Genomic DNA, 15,545 nt, shown 5'->3' with positions numbered 1-15,545 from the left:
TTTTCCTTCACATCATTCTCTTTACAATCGCAATTTTTATGAATATGAAATAAATTATATTTATCTATTATAATTCAGTTATTTGAAAATTCCGATCTGTCAGATTAAAAACAAAAGACGAAATAATATATTTATATTTGTGCAGTGGTATGAGAAATGTAATTTTGTTACCGGATGTGCGTCTTTTTTTTTTACACGGTATTCGCCATACAAACGTTTAAAGCATAACCTAAAGACCTATTGCAATATGAGCAAAATAACGCAAATGAAAACTGAAATGAAAGACGGGTTTATAAGTAAAACGAACTTCAAGCAAAATGGGAAATAGATATAATGAACGCAATAATGGGGACGAAAAGAACAGGGTCATGAAACAATAGAAATTAAATCGAAATTAATAAATAAAATTAATATAAACATATAAATAAAGATTTCAAATGGGGAAAGAATGATTAGAATAAAAACGAGAGCAAATCAAGAAGTTGATATTATTAAAATTATGTAGTGGAGGAATGGAATTAAAAATTACATTTAAATCAATTAATTGAGTAGAAATGATAATCAAAGTCATTTCGATAACAATTTAAAAATTTAAAAAAATCGTGTGCCTTCCAAAATTCGAACCCACAACCACATGCACAGATGTTATCCCATCCATTACATCACGCAACCAAACTGTACAATGCTGCTTTTTGAAAGATACGAAGTGTCACACAAAATTCCGAATTGTTTTTTGTCCATTACTGTCAAACGAGGACACTTCACGGTAAATGACTGCAGTGTGTGATGCATGGGAACGTAACCTACACCACCGTATAGATAGTTTAAAAAAATCGATCCCGTCGTTTGTTAGTCACCTTGTGCTGCAAACTGTGGCACGAGCGAGAAGCCAGCTATAGTCATTAATTTTTAGGCCCATGTGCCTATGCGCTGGCTGTATGCAAGGGGCAGTCAAATGAAAACGCGACAGACTGAAAAAAAGTAAGTCAACTGTTTGTTATTTCAAAAGTAATCGCCATAACTGTTAATATATCGATCTTACTGTGAGACTAGAAGGTTGCCTATGAAACAATGACTGTACCCAGGCGTACACGTCTTCGTCCGAAGCAAATGACTTCAGGGCTCCAAAAATATGGAAATCACACGGGAAGAAATCGGGCCTGCATTGACGACGTGTATGGGTTTACCAACGCAACTTCTGCACCGTATTCCACACAACCTCGCCAAAGTTGTGGACAGGCCATGAAGGCATTGACAGTCTTGTTTCACAGTGGTGTAAACGTATCGACAATTATGGCGATTACATTTGAAATAATAAACAATTCAATTTTTTTTCCCATCTGTCTCGTTTTCATTTGCGTGTTCCTTAAGCATTGGTGTCAAAAGCTAAAGCAGCAAATGAAAATTTTGCAGGATCGCGTATGATGAAATGTATAAACGGGTGATAGTAAAGCAGAAACAATGTGAAGAATATAGAACGTAAACAAGTTCAACTGTAGACAAAAATGTTCTTCGTTTTTTTCCAGCTTCGCACACACATTCCTGCTAGTGGTGAATACGCTCAGTATAGGTGTGACCACTGAAACATGAGACTTAGGGAAAGGCAGCATTCGGTGTGGACGGTGCCTTACTCTGTTACCGTTGGTTGCTCAGTTTTTTTTAAAAATCATGTACACTTTATTTGGAACCAATTGCAAATAAGGTTGACAATAAGGAACAATTATCAAATTTTACTGTTAAGACACAATGTCTAATAAAAAATTTTTAAGCAAGTTGCGCTCATCGCTGAAGGCCTTATTGACGAGAAATTCAAATTATTTGTCGGCTGAAGGCCCCAATAGTAATAACTCAAAAACAATTTGATGGCTGAAGGCCTGGATAGCCAGTTGTTAAAAACTAAAATATTTGAAAAAAAAAACACAGTTTCACTATTAAGAGAGAAATTGCATTCACGACTGAAGGCCTTATTGACCAGAAATTCAAATTACTTGTCGGCTGAAGGCCCCAATAGTAATAACTCAAAACTAAAATATTTTTTTTAAACTATCATCACAATCTGATCAAACCAAGAGAGAAGTGACCTCAGACAGGGCTCCAAGGATTGGCCTTGTGAAGTCGCTCAATGAGACAGGCAACCAAGAGTTGTATTCACTTAACTGGATGGCAACTCAAACTAGTGACAGTTTAAACGCAGACCAACACTCCTGCAGAATCTACCTAACGTCTGATAACCAATACAACTATGGAATAACCCAGGCAAGGCAGAACCGGCGGACAGTACTGCATCTTGAGAATCCAATGTTTAGAACATCCAGAAACAGAAGGAACCACTACGACCAAAGTAATGCAAAAGCAACCATATCCGGGCCACAATCAAGGAGGCTGTCAAACTACACACCTTACCGGACAGCAGCGGCAAGACGAGGAAAAGGTACACTGCCGCGAAAATACGCTAAACTTCAGGGCAGGTAACTGGGGGGTTAGCGGCCACTAGGCAGGAAAATACCGCCGGTTGATCTTCACCAATAAGCACAAGGAATTCAATGATTAATAATAAGAAGCAGAGGATGGCTAACTAATTTTGCCAACTCCAAACACTCCACTCGTTGCTCTTCGTCTCAGCGACCCTGCGAGCAGCAACGCGCTAAAGAATGGCGTGTTCTCAAAGTAGTGGAGGTTTCACAACAGGGTTGATGTTCACTCAACTCAAAGGTCCTGGGTCCGGTGGATAACGAGGCTGTGGCCCTCGCAACTACAGACCCTCGATCTGGCAGCGCCTGCGTGCCGCCAGGAGTCCAGGCATGTCCTCGTGCTGCCAGACCTCACTGCTGCTCCTTCCCAACCGAATTCCCTGACATGCACCGATCGAGGAAACACTTGACGTCCTTGCAAAGATAGTACCACGGTACTATATATAGTGGCGCCAGTAAACAAGAAGAAAACGAGACGCCACTATTCCTATTACACGATGCCAACCTACCAACGCCACCAAGGCGAACTGCAACTTGGCTCAACCACCTCTGGCACAAATGGAGGCAAGACAACGATGGGGCATGCTGTGAATGACGTCATCAACCACATGTTGAGGCAATAACACCCGTTAATCCTACAGAAACCAGATGGCAGTTATAAGAGTCGAGGGGCATGAAAGGGAAGGAGTGGTTGGGAAAGGAGTAAGACAGGGTTGTAACCTCTCCCCAATGTTATTCAATCTGTATATTGAGCAAGCAGTAAAGGAAACAAAAGAAAAATTCGGAGTAGGTATTAAAATTCATGGAGAAGAAGTAAAAACTTTGAGGTTCGCCGATGACATTGTAATTCTGTCAGAGACAGCAAAGGACTTGGAAGAGCAGTTGAACGGAATGGACAGTGTCTTGAAAGGAGGATATAAGATGAACATCAACAAAAGCAAAACGAGGATAATGGAATGTAGTCAAATTAAGTCGGGTGATGCTGAGGGAATTAGATTAGGAAATGAGACACTTAAAGTAGTAAAGGAGTTTTGCTATTTAGGGAGTAAAATAACCGATGATGGTCGAAGTAGAGAGGATATAAAATGTAGACTGGCAATGGCAAGGAAAGCGTTTCTCAAGAAGAGGAATTTGTTAACATCGAGTATAGATTTAAGTGTCAGGAAGTCGTTTCTGAAAGTATTTGTATGGAGTGTAGCCATGTATGGAAGTGAAACATGGACGATAACTAGTTTGGACAAGAAGAGAATAGAAGCTTTCGAAATGTGGTGCTACAGAAGAATGCTGAAGATAAGGTGGGTAGATCACGTAACTAATGAGGAGGTATTGAATAGGATTGGGGAGAAGAGAAGTTTGTGGCACAACTTGACTAGAAGAAGGGATCGGTTGGTAGGACATGTTTTGAGGCATCAAGGGATCAAAAATTTAGCATTGGAGGGCAGTGTGGAGGGTAAAAATCGTAGAGGGAGACCAAGAGATGAATACACTAAGCAGATTCAGAAGGATGTAGGTTGCAGTAGATACTGGGAGATGAAGAAGCTTGCACAGGATAGAGTAGCATGGAGAGCTGCATCAAACCAGTCTCAGGACTGAAGACCACAACAACAACAACAATCCTACAGAGCTGCTCGCAGGTGTTGGAGAGTAGTTGGTGGTTGCTGATGTGATAGAATCCGTCTCCCTAGCGCATCCCAGACACCATCTATGGGACTGAAATCGGAAGAGCGAGTAGGCCACGCCATGCATCAAATGTCTTCCGTTTCCAAGAAAACATCAACCACATATGCTGTGTGAGATGAGCATTGTCGCCCATAAATACGTAGTCTGGACCGACAGCACCTTGCAACAACCGCAAATGAGGTCCCAAGATCTCGCCACGATACCTGACAGCAGCTAAACCTTTCCGATTCACCCGTACATGAGGAGGTGTTTGAGTGGTCAACGTAACCCTCACCCACACCGTTAGCAATCTTTCTGCTTATCGGCCTGTTTCCACAATGTTTGGGTCCCGAAATCGTGTTCTACATTCCCTCCAGATGCGAATCCATCAAGAGTCACTCTCCAGACCAAATCGAAACACGCCTGTGAAAAGAACATTGGCCCACTGTTGGACCATCCAGGTGCCACGCTGACTATTCCATTCTGGACGTTGTCTTCGCTTAAGACGCATTAGGGGTACACATACATCAGGTCTCTAACAGTGCTATTCACTCTCGAAAAGCTTTCTGTACCGTTTGACTCGATACAACATGTCCAGTGGATGATGCGAGGTTAGATGCCAGTTGCTGTGCAGTACTAAGTACCATTGTTCCCTTACAGCCGAATAGCACTTCTCTCTTTATGTTGTTTTACAGATGGTCGGCCCTGCCCTGATCTTTGGGATGCAATTTCTATCTCCATGAACTGGAGCCACATCCGAGAAACAACAGAACGGTTCACGTTAAGTCATCGGACAACATCATTTTGCGACTGTCCTGCTTCCACTCTTATTACGGTTCTCCACCGCAGAGAGTCTGGTAGGTGCCTTCCCTGTGCCATACTGCACCGTCTGTGACTGTATACACAGAGGTTGTTGATGTGGGACTATCCGTCAAACCCTACACCGTTTGATAGGTGCCTTGACGTCATCGTTGGCATGGTCACTCGTTGACGGGAATGCCATCTTCCGTGCAGAACACGATCATACGGACATCTGTTGACTGTCCATATGGTTATATCGTGAATTAGTGAAAGGATGGGGAAATAGCAGTGTGTTGATTTAATTTTGGACACCAGCGTATTTTGGCACTGACTCATCTACAGCTACAGACTCTGTCGGGGGACAGACACTTGTGAAATTCTTGCCTCTAATGGACAGGAATGACCGCTTAGGCATCTGTGGCTGCACCTGTTAACTACAAACGACTGAACATGAAGAAGAGTGCTTTTTATTGTACGAGAAAGGGCTTTTTCCGTTGATTTCGGTATTCGAGTGTGGGAAGAATGAGTGCCTAAGCGTCTATGTCCTTGTAATTAAAGTGCGCGTTATTTATGTTGGCGTCCGAGTTTAGGTTCGTTCTGCGCATCTGACGTCACAAAACAGTCAGCCAATGAACAGAGAACGACGTTGCCAGATCTCGACTGGAGTGCATAGCATGGACGAGTGTCTTCAGTTTTAGAAACGTTCAGTCATAAATAAAGTAATAGAACAAAAGCAATGTCTTGATAGCAGACTTTCTTTTATAGAAAGTTTGGAAAAAGCATTCTTTATACCAATTGCTTCATATTCTATCAATTAATTAAACCAAACAAGCAATAAGACTCCTAATTCAGGCGATAGCTAGGATAGGTGCTTGTATCAATTTCACAAACCGCTTTTTCGCAATAAAGAACAGCGGTAATTGTTTATTTCCTATTGTACTTCGCCGAAGCGTGAGTAATTCATAGTCATACCAACAGTGTTTGTCAGTATTTTGCGTGACGTGTTACAGTCCTCATGGCGTTCTGTTATCAGACGAATTGCGTTAGCGTAACGGTTAAGGTGTTGGACTTCTAAACGAAAGGTTATGAATTCAAACCTTGTGCACTGCTTAATATTTTCATTATTTAAATACAATATCTAAGTGCCTTACTTCACGAATTATGTTCATTTGAATGCAATTTTTTTGAAATTTCTAGTGCTTTGTCTCTTCATTAACCCTTTTGCTGCTGCAGACACGTGCTTCCTGCATTCCGCGCTGTGCGCGATTTTGTCATCACTGCACTGCTCGCCTGTGCAGACACATGGTGTTCCCACTGCTTTGACACACTTATCATTCGATTTCAGAAAAACTATTTGGCCCAAAAATTTGATTTTTACACGCCTTCTTAACTGATACCTTCCCCCCATAAATGACTTAATTTTGTTTCGATGTTCAACGCAGTTATTATGCAGCATTACATGTAGTAATTTTATATGAAATTTAGGTATCTTGTCCACATTTCATTCTCAACATCGTGGCAACTAAAATCGACCATACGGAAAATATACTCTATGGACTTTTACCTCTGCAAACTCTTCAAAATTTCGTGCAATGGTTTACTATATTTAATGCTGCATAATAACTACGTTGAACATCGAAACAAAATTAAGTCATTTATGGTTGGAAGGTATCAGTCAAGAAGACATGTAAAAATCTAATTTTTGGGCCAAATAGTTTTTGTGGAATCGAATGATAAGAGTGTCAAAGCAGTCGGAACACGATGTGTCTGCACAGGCGAGCAGTGCAGTGACAAAATCGCGCACAGCGCGGAATGCAGGGAGCACGTCTTTGTAGTAGCGAAAGGGTTAATGCGGCCGTAGTGGCTTTACTTCATGAACTGCGCGCTCCCCCCTAAACGTAAGCTTGCGAACTATGCTATACTATGGCGCTGCTTCTATTGGCGCGTGCGTCGTGTGCAACTGGCAACACAGCAATCTCCCGCGTCTGGGCGGGCATGCGCGAGCCGCCAAGATAAAAGAATTGAACTATAGCCTATTCTTGTCTTCGCTAGCACTACAGAAGCGATACGTAGGTGGTTGTAGTATATTTCAGTGTTCGTTCTTGAGACTTTTCAAGTAGGCTTCTGGGGGATGGTTGGCGTTTATTTTCAAGTGTCTGCTAGTTTATGTGATACTCTCCCTTAAACCAAACAAATCCGTTACCATTCGTGGTACGCTTTTTTGAATACGTTCAATATCCCTTGTCAGTTCTATTTGATATGCGTCCCAAACAACTGAGCAACATTCTTGAATGGGTAGCAAGAGTGGTTTGTAAGAAGTCTCTCTTGTAGGTTGACTAGATTTTTCCTAGTAGCCTGCGAATGAACAGAAGGCTACATCCCGTTTAACACACAATTGAGCCTAAGTGATAAAAATTCTTCATATCGACCGAGACGGTCACATTCACATATTTGTATAAGCTGATTCAAACTGTGACTTACTGATGTTGTAAATTCTACGTTGTTTCACTTTGAGAAGTGCACAGTTTTACGTTTCCGAAAATTTTAAAATAGTTGCTAATCTTTGCGCCATTTTGAACTCTCACCATGGCCTGACTGAATATTTGTACAGAGTTTTTCAGACAGAGCTCCGTCGCGGATAGCTTCACGTTCGGCGAAACAGCTGAGGGTACTGTTGGACATTGTGTATAGGTGATTAATATACAACATGAACAGCAGGGGTTTGCCAATACAGTTCCCCAGGATGCGTCTGAAGTTACATCGACTTCTGTTGATGGCTCTCCATACATGCTGCGTTCTGCCTTCCTAGAAAACGCCACTTCAGCCGCAAATTTCGTCCAATATTCACGTTATTGCAGTTTCGTTAATAAGCGTTGTTGTGGTACTGGTGAGTCGAATACTGTTGAGAAGCCCCGATTCACAGCCTTTAGGATGTGTGAGAAAAGCGCGAGTTGGGTTTCGCATAACAGATGTTTTCGGGATCCATCGTAGTTGACACAGATGAGGTCTTTCCGTCGAAATACTACATAACATTTGATTTCAGAATCCGCTCTAATTTCGACAATTTTTAGTAAGTCTCATGTGTATCCTTTCATAAGCAGTTCTTATCATTTACCAGTACACATCCATTTCTTTAAATAATCGAAGCCCCATGCGTAAAAGAGCGCCGAACGTGTGATTACTTTACAAATCAGTTAAAGTGTTAAATATTTGACGTTAAGCATGTAAGCGAGTAAAAGTTTAGTAAACGTTTGAAATTAATGATTAACTTTATTGGAAATAGCTACGTGCTCTAATTACGAAAAGTTAGATGTATATGTTGTGGTTAATTTGCGCTCATTTTTAGCAAAAGTAAGTTTCTCCCGCATTTCAATATTTATGATGTCATATCTCCTGAACTATATGTCGTACAATGATATAATTTTGCTGAGTCATGGATCAAGTGAAAGAGGTAATAAATTAAAACGTCGTGAATGATGCTCACCTTTTACTGAATGAACGTTGGAAATGTAAGCAATAAACCTCTATCTTTTCATCATTTCGTGTGGCGTGTCAGCGGGAAAAAGTTTCCTAAGCGTTTGAAATTTTATGTAAACTTTGTTGGACGTCGTTAAGTGCTCTCATCCTGAAATACTGGATGGATAAAGTCCGTCTGTTTGCGCTGCCTCAAGACAAACACACACAGTTTCTAATTGCAGTACTTGTCTCTTGGAGTCAAACTTTTAACAAGAGATTATACGTCTTAATCAGAGGTTATGACAGCGTTTTAAGTGGGTAAATCCTGTCAAAACACCGACAGTCAAATTTTTCTCAATCTCTTTAGTGTATTGATCTCTTAGTCCCCCTCTACGATTTTTACCCTCAACGCTACCCTTCATTACTAAATTGGTGATCCCTTGATGCCTCAGAAAATGTGCTACCAACCGATCCCTTCTTTTAGTCAAGTTGTGCCACAAACTTCTCTTCTCCGCAATCCTATTCAAAACCTCCTCATTAGTTATGTGATCTACCCATCTAATCTACAGCATTCTTCTGTAGCACCACATTTCGAAAGCTTCTATTCTCTTCTTGTCTAAACTATTTATCCTCTATGTTTCTCTTCCATACATGGCTACACTCCATACAAATGCTTTCAGGAACGACTTCCTGCCACATAAATCTATACTCGATGTTAACAAATTTCCCTTCTTCAGAAACGCTTTCCTTGCCATTGCCAGTCTACATTTTATATCCTCTCTACTTCGACCATCATCAGTTATTTTGCTCCCCAAATAGCAAAACTCCTTTACTACTTTAAGTGTCTCATTTCCTAACCTAATTCCCTCAGCATCACCCGACTTAATTCGACTACATTCTATTATCCTCGTTTTGCTTTTATTGATGTTCATCTTATATCCTCCTTTCAAGACACTGTCCATCCCGTTCAACTGCTCTTCCAAGTCCTTTGCTGTCTCTGACAGAATTACAATGTCATCGGCGAACCTTAAAGTTTTTATTTCTTCTTCATGGATTTTAATACCTACTCCGAATTTTTCTTTTGTTTCCTTCATTGCTTGCTCAATATAAAGATTGAATAATATCGGGGAGAGGCTACAACCGTCTCATTCCCTTCCCAACCACTGCTTCCCTTTCATGTCCCTCGACTCTTGTAATTGCCATCTGGTTTCTGTACAAATTGTAAATAGCTTTTCGCTCCCTGTATTTTACCCCTGCCACCTTCAGAATTTCAAAGAGAGTATTCCAATCAACATTGTCAAAAGCTTTCTCTAAGTCTACAAATGCTAGAAACGTAGGTTTGCCTTTCCTTAATCTTTCTTGTAAGATAAGTCGTAGGGTCAGTATTGACTCACGTGTTCCAACATTTCTACGGAATCCAAACTGATCTTCCTCGAGGTCGGCTTCTATCAGTTTTTCCATTCGTCTGTAAAGAATTCGCGTTAGTATTTTGCAGCTGTGACTTATTAAACTGATAGTTCGGTAATTTTCACATCTGTCAACACCTGCTTTCTTTGGGATTGGAATTATTATATTCTTCTTGAAGTCTGAGGGTATTTCGCCTGTCTCATACATCTTGCTCACCAGCTGGTAGAGTTTTGTCATGACTGGCTCTCCCAAGGCAGTCAGTAGTTCTAATGGGATGTTGTCTACTCCCGGGGCCTTGTTTCGACTCAGGTCTTTCAGTGCTCTGTCAAACTCGTCACGCAGTATCATATCTCCGATTTCATCTTCATCTACATCCTCTTCCATTTCCATAATATTGTCCTCAAGTACATCGCCCTTGTATAAACCCTCTGTATACTGCTTCGACCTTTCTGCTTTCCCTTCTTTGCTTAGAACTGGGTTTCCATCAGAGCTCCTGATATTCATACAAGTGGTTCTCTTTCCTCCAAAGGTCTCTTTAACTTTCCTGTAGGCGGTATCTATCTTACCCCTAGTGAGATAAGTCTCTACATCCTTACATTTGTCCTCTAGCCAACCCTGCTTAGCCATTTTGCACTTCCTGTCGATCTCAAAAAAATGGTTCAAATGGCTCTGAGCACTATGGGACTCAACTGCTGTGGTTATAAGTCCCCTAGAACTTAGAACTACTTAAACCTAACTAACCTAAGGACAGCACACAACACCCAGCCATCACGAGGCAGAGAAAATCCCTGACCCCGCCGGGAATCGAACCCGGGAACCCGGGCGTGGGAAGCGAGAACGCTACCGCACGACCACGAGATGCGGGCTGTCGATCTCATTTTTGAGACGTTTGTATTCCCTTTTGCCCGCGACATTTAATGCATTTATATATTTTCTCCTTTCATCAATTAAATTCAATATTTCTTCTGTTACCTAGGGGTTTCTACTAGCCCTCGTCTTTTTACCTATTTGATCCTCTGCTGCCTTCACTATTTCATCCCTCAGAGCTACCCATTCTTCTTCCATTGTATTTCTTTCCCCCATTCCTGTCAATTGTTCCCTTATGCTCTCCCTGAAACTCTGGACAACCTCTGGTTCTTTCAGTTTATTCAGGTCACATCTCCTTAAATTCCCACTTTTTTGCAGTTTCTTCAGTTTTAATCTACAGTTCATAACCAATATATTGTGGTCAGAGTCCACATCTGCCCCTGGAAATGTCATACAATTTAAAACCTTGTTCCTAAATCTCTGTCTTACCATTATATAATCTATCCGATACCTTTTAGTAACTCCAGGGTTCTTCCATGTATACAACCTTCTTTCATGATTCTTGAACCAAGTGTTAGCTATGATTAAGTTATGCTCTGCGCAAAATTCTACCAGGCGGCTACCTCTTTCATTTCTTAGCCCGAATCCATATTCACCTACTATGTTTCCTTCTCTCCCTTTTCCTACTCTCGAATTCCAGTCACCCATGACTATTAAATTTTCGTCTCCCTTCACTACCTGAACAATTTCTTTTATCTCATCATACATTTCATCAATTTCTTCGTCATCTGCAGAGCTAGTTGGCATATAGACTTGTACTACTGTAGTAGGCGTGGGCTTCGTGTCTATCTTTGCCACAATAATGCGTTCACTATGCTGTTTGTAGTAGCTTACCCATACTCCATTTTTTTATTCATTATTAAACCTACTCCTGCATTACCCCTATTTGATTTTGTATTTATAACCCTGTATTCGCCTGACCAAAAGTCTTGTTCCTCCTGCCACCGAACTTCACTAATTCCCACTATATCTATCTTTAACCTATCCATTTCCCTTTTTAAATTTTCTAACCTACCTGCCCGATTAAGGGATCTGACATTCCACGCTCCGATCCGTAGAACGCCAGTTTTCTTTCTCCTGGGAACTACGTCCTCTTGAATAGTCCCCGCCCGGAGATCCGAATGGGGGACTATTTTACCTCCGGAATATTTTAGCCAAGAGGACGCCATCATCATTTAATCATACAGTAAAGCTGCATGCCCTCGGGAAAAATTACGGCTGTAGTTTCCCCTTGCTTTCAGCCGTTCGCAGTACCAGAACAGCAAGGCCGTTTTGGTTAGTGTTACGAGGCCAGATCAGTCAATCATCCAGACTGTTGCCCCTGCAACTACTGAAAAGGCTGCTGCCCCTCTTCAGGGACCACACGTTTGTCTGGCCTCTCAACAGATACCCCTCCGTTGTGGTTGCACCTACGGTACGGCTATCCCATACCCCATTATTATTCTCCCATGTAGTTGTTGGCGAAGACTTGGTTATGCCTTTTAAAGCAGACAATATGCAGGTGAAAAGAGTGGGAAGTGTGCACCTTCCAGATAAAAATTGACACCAGGAATAGTTTAAGTGCAGTACTTGAAGATACACTCCTAAGTTTACAAATGCATTGTAGTGTTGAAAAAGGTACTACAAGAAACTTTTCGTAAAAGTTAGTGGACCCTCAGCGCTCCTCCCATCCCCACCCCTTCCGCGCCACCCATCTTGCATTTTTAATAGTTCGTGTGCGATGTATGCACCTAATGTATGCGTCACTGCTAAATATAACCCCGGCTAGATGGTATTGGGACTCACTTTTGAGTACCAGCAAGACGGTCTACAAAGTCTTACAACTAGTAAAACGCAAATAACGGCTGAACAAATTACCGTCTTGGTTCATTTATCAGACCATATGTAGCTTACACAAGTATATCTTGGGACAAGGAAGTTCTTAGAACGAAGTTCGTGGGCCAGTCAACAAATGGCGCACTGCGTTCAACGTTAAATGCTACTTTTAGTTGCTGCTTACGACTTCAACTTGTGACCCATCACTCAAGCCGCAGCCTGTTAAGTGGTACATTTAGTTGTTGCTTACTGTTCGTGACTTCTAGTTGTCACTGAAATCGGACCCACATACTGTCAAGTCGTTATTGTGAAACCTGCGACTACTCAGTCATTGTGATTTGTAACAGTTACGTTATTTCTTAGTCACCCCTAGTCAAGCGTCAACGACAAAACCACTGACCGGCACTGACCTTACGAGTTAAGGTCTAGGGCGGCCACCGAGCCAAGTAATCCCTGGACCTCAGCATCTTTTCTTTTCTTGCCGCATCACAAGGCCAGGAGAAACTTCGTTTTCTAGAAACTCTGGTGCTCCTTCACCACCGAAACTACGTACGAGTTCAGTGATCAACATTCTTCGTTTTAACGGTTCCTCTTCTCTCTCCATCCCCCCCCCCCCCCCTCGCCACCATTGGTTATAACACTTAAATTTCAAAACACACACACACACAAACACACACTCGTACATACGTTTTATATTATTTCATTATGTTGTCCATGCGTTTGAGTGCTGTCCCTCAGGATAAATTACGTGAGCAACAAGAACAAAGTAACGCTGCTTTTTAAATTATTTTAAACATGACATTTTTTGAAGTCCCATGCTTCTTGACAGAGCGTAGGGGAACGATGTATGAGACCCACACCGCCGTACTACGCAAGGTCCAAATGGAAGTGGTTTGCCGTTGCCTTCAAAATGGCTCTGAGTACTATGGGACTTAACTTCTGAGGTCATCAGTCCCCTATAACTTAGAACTACCTAAACCTAATTAACCTAAGGACATCACACTTATCCATGCCCGAGGCAGGATTCGAACCTGCGACCGTAACGGTCGCCCGATTCCAGACCGTAGCGCCTAGAACCGCTCGTCCACCCCGGCCGGCTCCGTTGCCTTCCTGCGACCGTCATGGGGATGAATAATAATGATGAAAACGACACAACAAAATCCAATCATCTCGGGGCAGCTGAAAAACGCTGACATCGCCGGCAATCGAACCCGAGACCCCGTACTCAGGAAGCGAGGACGCTACCGCAAGACCACAAGCTGCGGAGTTTCCACACCTAACAGGGTATATACGCCACTAAAGGTCAATTTCACCAATATAGTACTACTAACTTGGTGAAATTGACCTTTAGTGGCGTATATACTCTATTAGGTGTGGAAACTCCGCGGCTTGTGGTCTTGCGATAGCGTTCTCGCTTCCTGAGCACGGGGTCACCAATATAGTACTACTAACAGATATGAAAATTACCGAACTATCAATTTAATAAGCCACGGCTGCAAAATACTAACACGAATTCTTTAAAAATGGTTCAAATGGCTCTGAGCACTATGGGACTCAACTGCTGTGGTCGTAAGTCCCCTAGAACTTAGAACTACTTAAACCTAACTAACCTAAGGACAGCACACAACACCCAGCCATCACGAGGCAGAGAAAATCCCTGACCCCGCCGGGAATCGAACCCGGGAACCCGGGCGTGGGAAGCGAGAACGCTACCGCACGACCACGAGATGCGGGCACGAATTCTTTACAGACGAATGGAAAAACTGGTAGAAGCCGACGTCGGGGAAGATCACTTTGGGTTCCGTAGAAATGTTGGAACACGTGAGGCAATACTGACCCTACAACTTATCTTAGAAAATAGATTAAGGAAAAGCAAACTTACGTTTGTAGCATTTGGAGACTTAGAGAAAGCTTTTGACAATATTGGCTGGAATACTCTCTTTCAAATTCTAAAGGTGGCAGGGGTAAAATACAGAGAGCGAAAGGCTATTTACAATTTGTACAGAAACCAGATGGCAGTCGAGGGGCATGAAAGGGAAGCAGTGGTTGGCAAGGGAGTGAGTCAGGGTTGTTATTCAATCTATATATTGAGCAAGCAATAAAGGAAACAAAAGAAAAGTTCGGAGTAGGTATTAAAATCCATGGGGAAGAAATAAAAATTTTGAGGTTCGCCGATGACATTGCAATTCTGTCAGAGATAGCAAAGGACTTAGAAGAGCAGTTGAAGGGAATGGACAGTGTCTTGAATTGAGGATATGAGATGAACATAAACAAAAGCAAAACGAGGATAATGGAATGTAGTCGAATTAAGTCGGGTGATGCTGAGGGAATTAGATTAGGAAATGAGACACTTAAAGTAGTAAAGGAGTTTTGCTATTTGGGGAGCAAAATAACATGATGGTTGAAGTAGAGAGGATATAAAATGTAGACTGTGCAATAGCAAGGAAAGCTTTTCTGAAGAAGAGGAATTTGTTAACGCCGAGTATAGATTTAAATGTCAGGAAGTCGTTTCTGAAAGTATTTGTATGGAGTGTAGCCATGTATGGAAGTGAAACGTGGACGATAAATAGTTTAGACAAAAAGAGAATAGAAACTTTCGAAATGTGGTGCTACAGAAGAATGCTGAAGATTAAATGGGTAGATCACATAACTAATGAGGAGGTATTGAATAGAATTTGGGAGAAGAGGAGCTTGTGGCACAAATTGACTAGAAGAAGGGATCGGTTGATAGGACATGTTCTGAGACATGGAGGGATCACCAATTTAGTATTGGAGGGCAGCGTGGATGGTAAAAATCGTAGAGGGAGACCAAGAGATGAATACACTAAGCAGATTCAGAAGGATGTAGGTTGCAGTAGGTACTGGGAGATGAAGAAGCTTGCACAGGATAGAGTAGCATGGAGAGCTGCATCAAACCAATCTCAGGACTGAAGACCGCAACAACAACAACATGGGAAGGAAGGCTTTAACAACGGGAGATTTTTTATTATTGGCTCACAATGTATTTCACATTCGTCAGATCTTTCAAGTCCATAGTCTAGCGGTAGCGACTTTCATTAACAAGCGGAT

The 15,545-nt window shown here is 41.9% G+C and overlaps 1 protein-coding gene across 1 annotated transcript in view; it reads left to right on the top strand.

Annotated features, from left to right (window-relative positions):
• Nucleotides 1-15,545, top strand: part of LOC126188792 (uncharacterized) — a 419,373-nt gene that overhangs the window by 386,384 nt on the left and 17,444 nt on the right. The window lies entirely within an intron of this gene.

Source organism: Schistocerca cancellata, chromosome 5 (assembly GCF_023864275.1).
Source record: "Schistocerca cancellata isolate TAMUIC-IGC-003103 chromosome 5, iqSchCanc2.1, whole genome shotgun sequence".
NCBI lineage: Eukaryota > Metazoa > Arthropoda > Insecta > Orthoptera > Acrididae > Schistocerca > Schistocerca cancellata.
The sequence above is the reverse complement of the archived record's forward strand: the minus strand, read 5'-3'. Positions and strand labels throughout refer to the sequence as shown.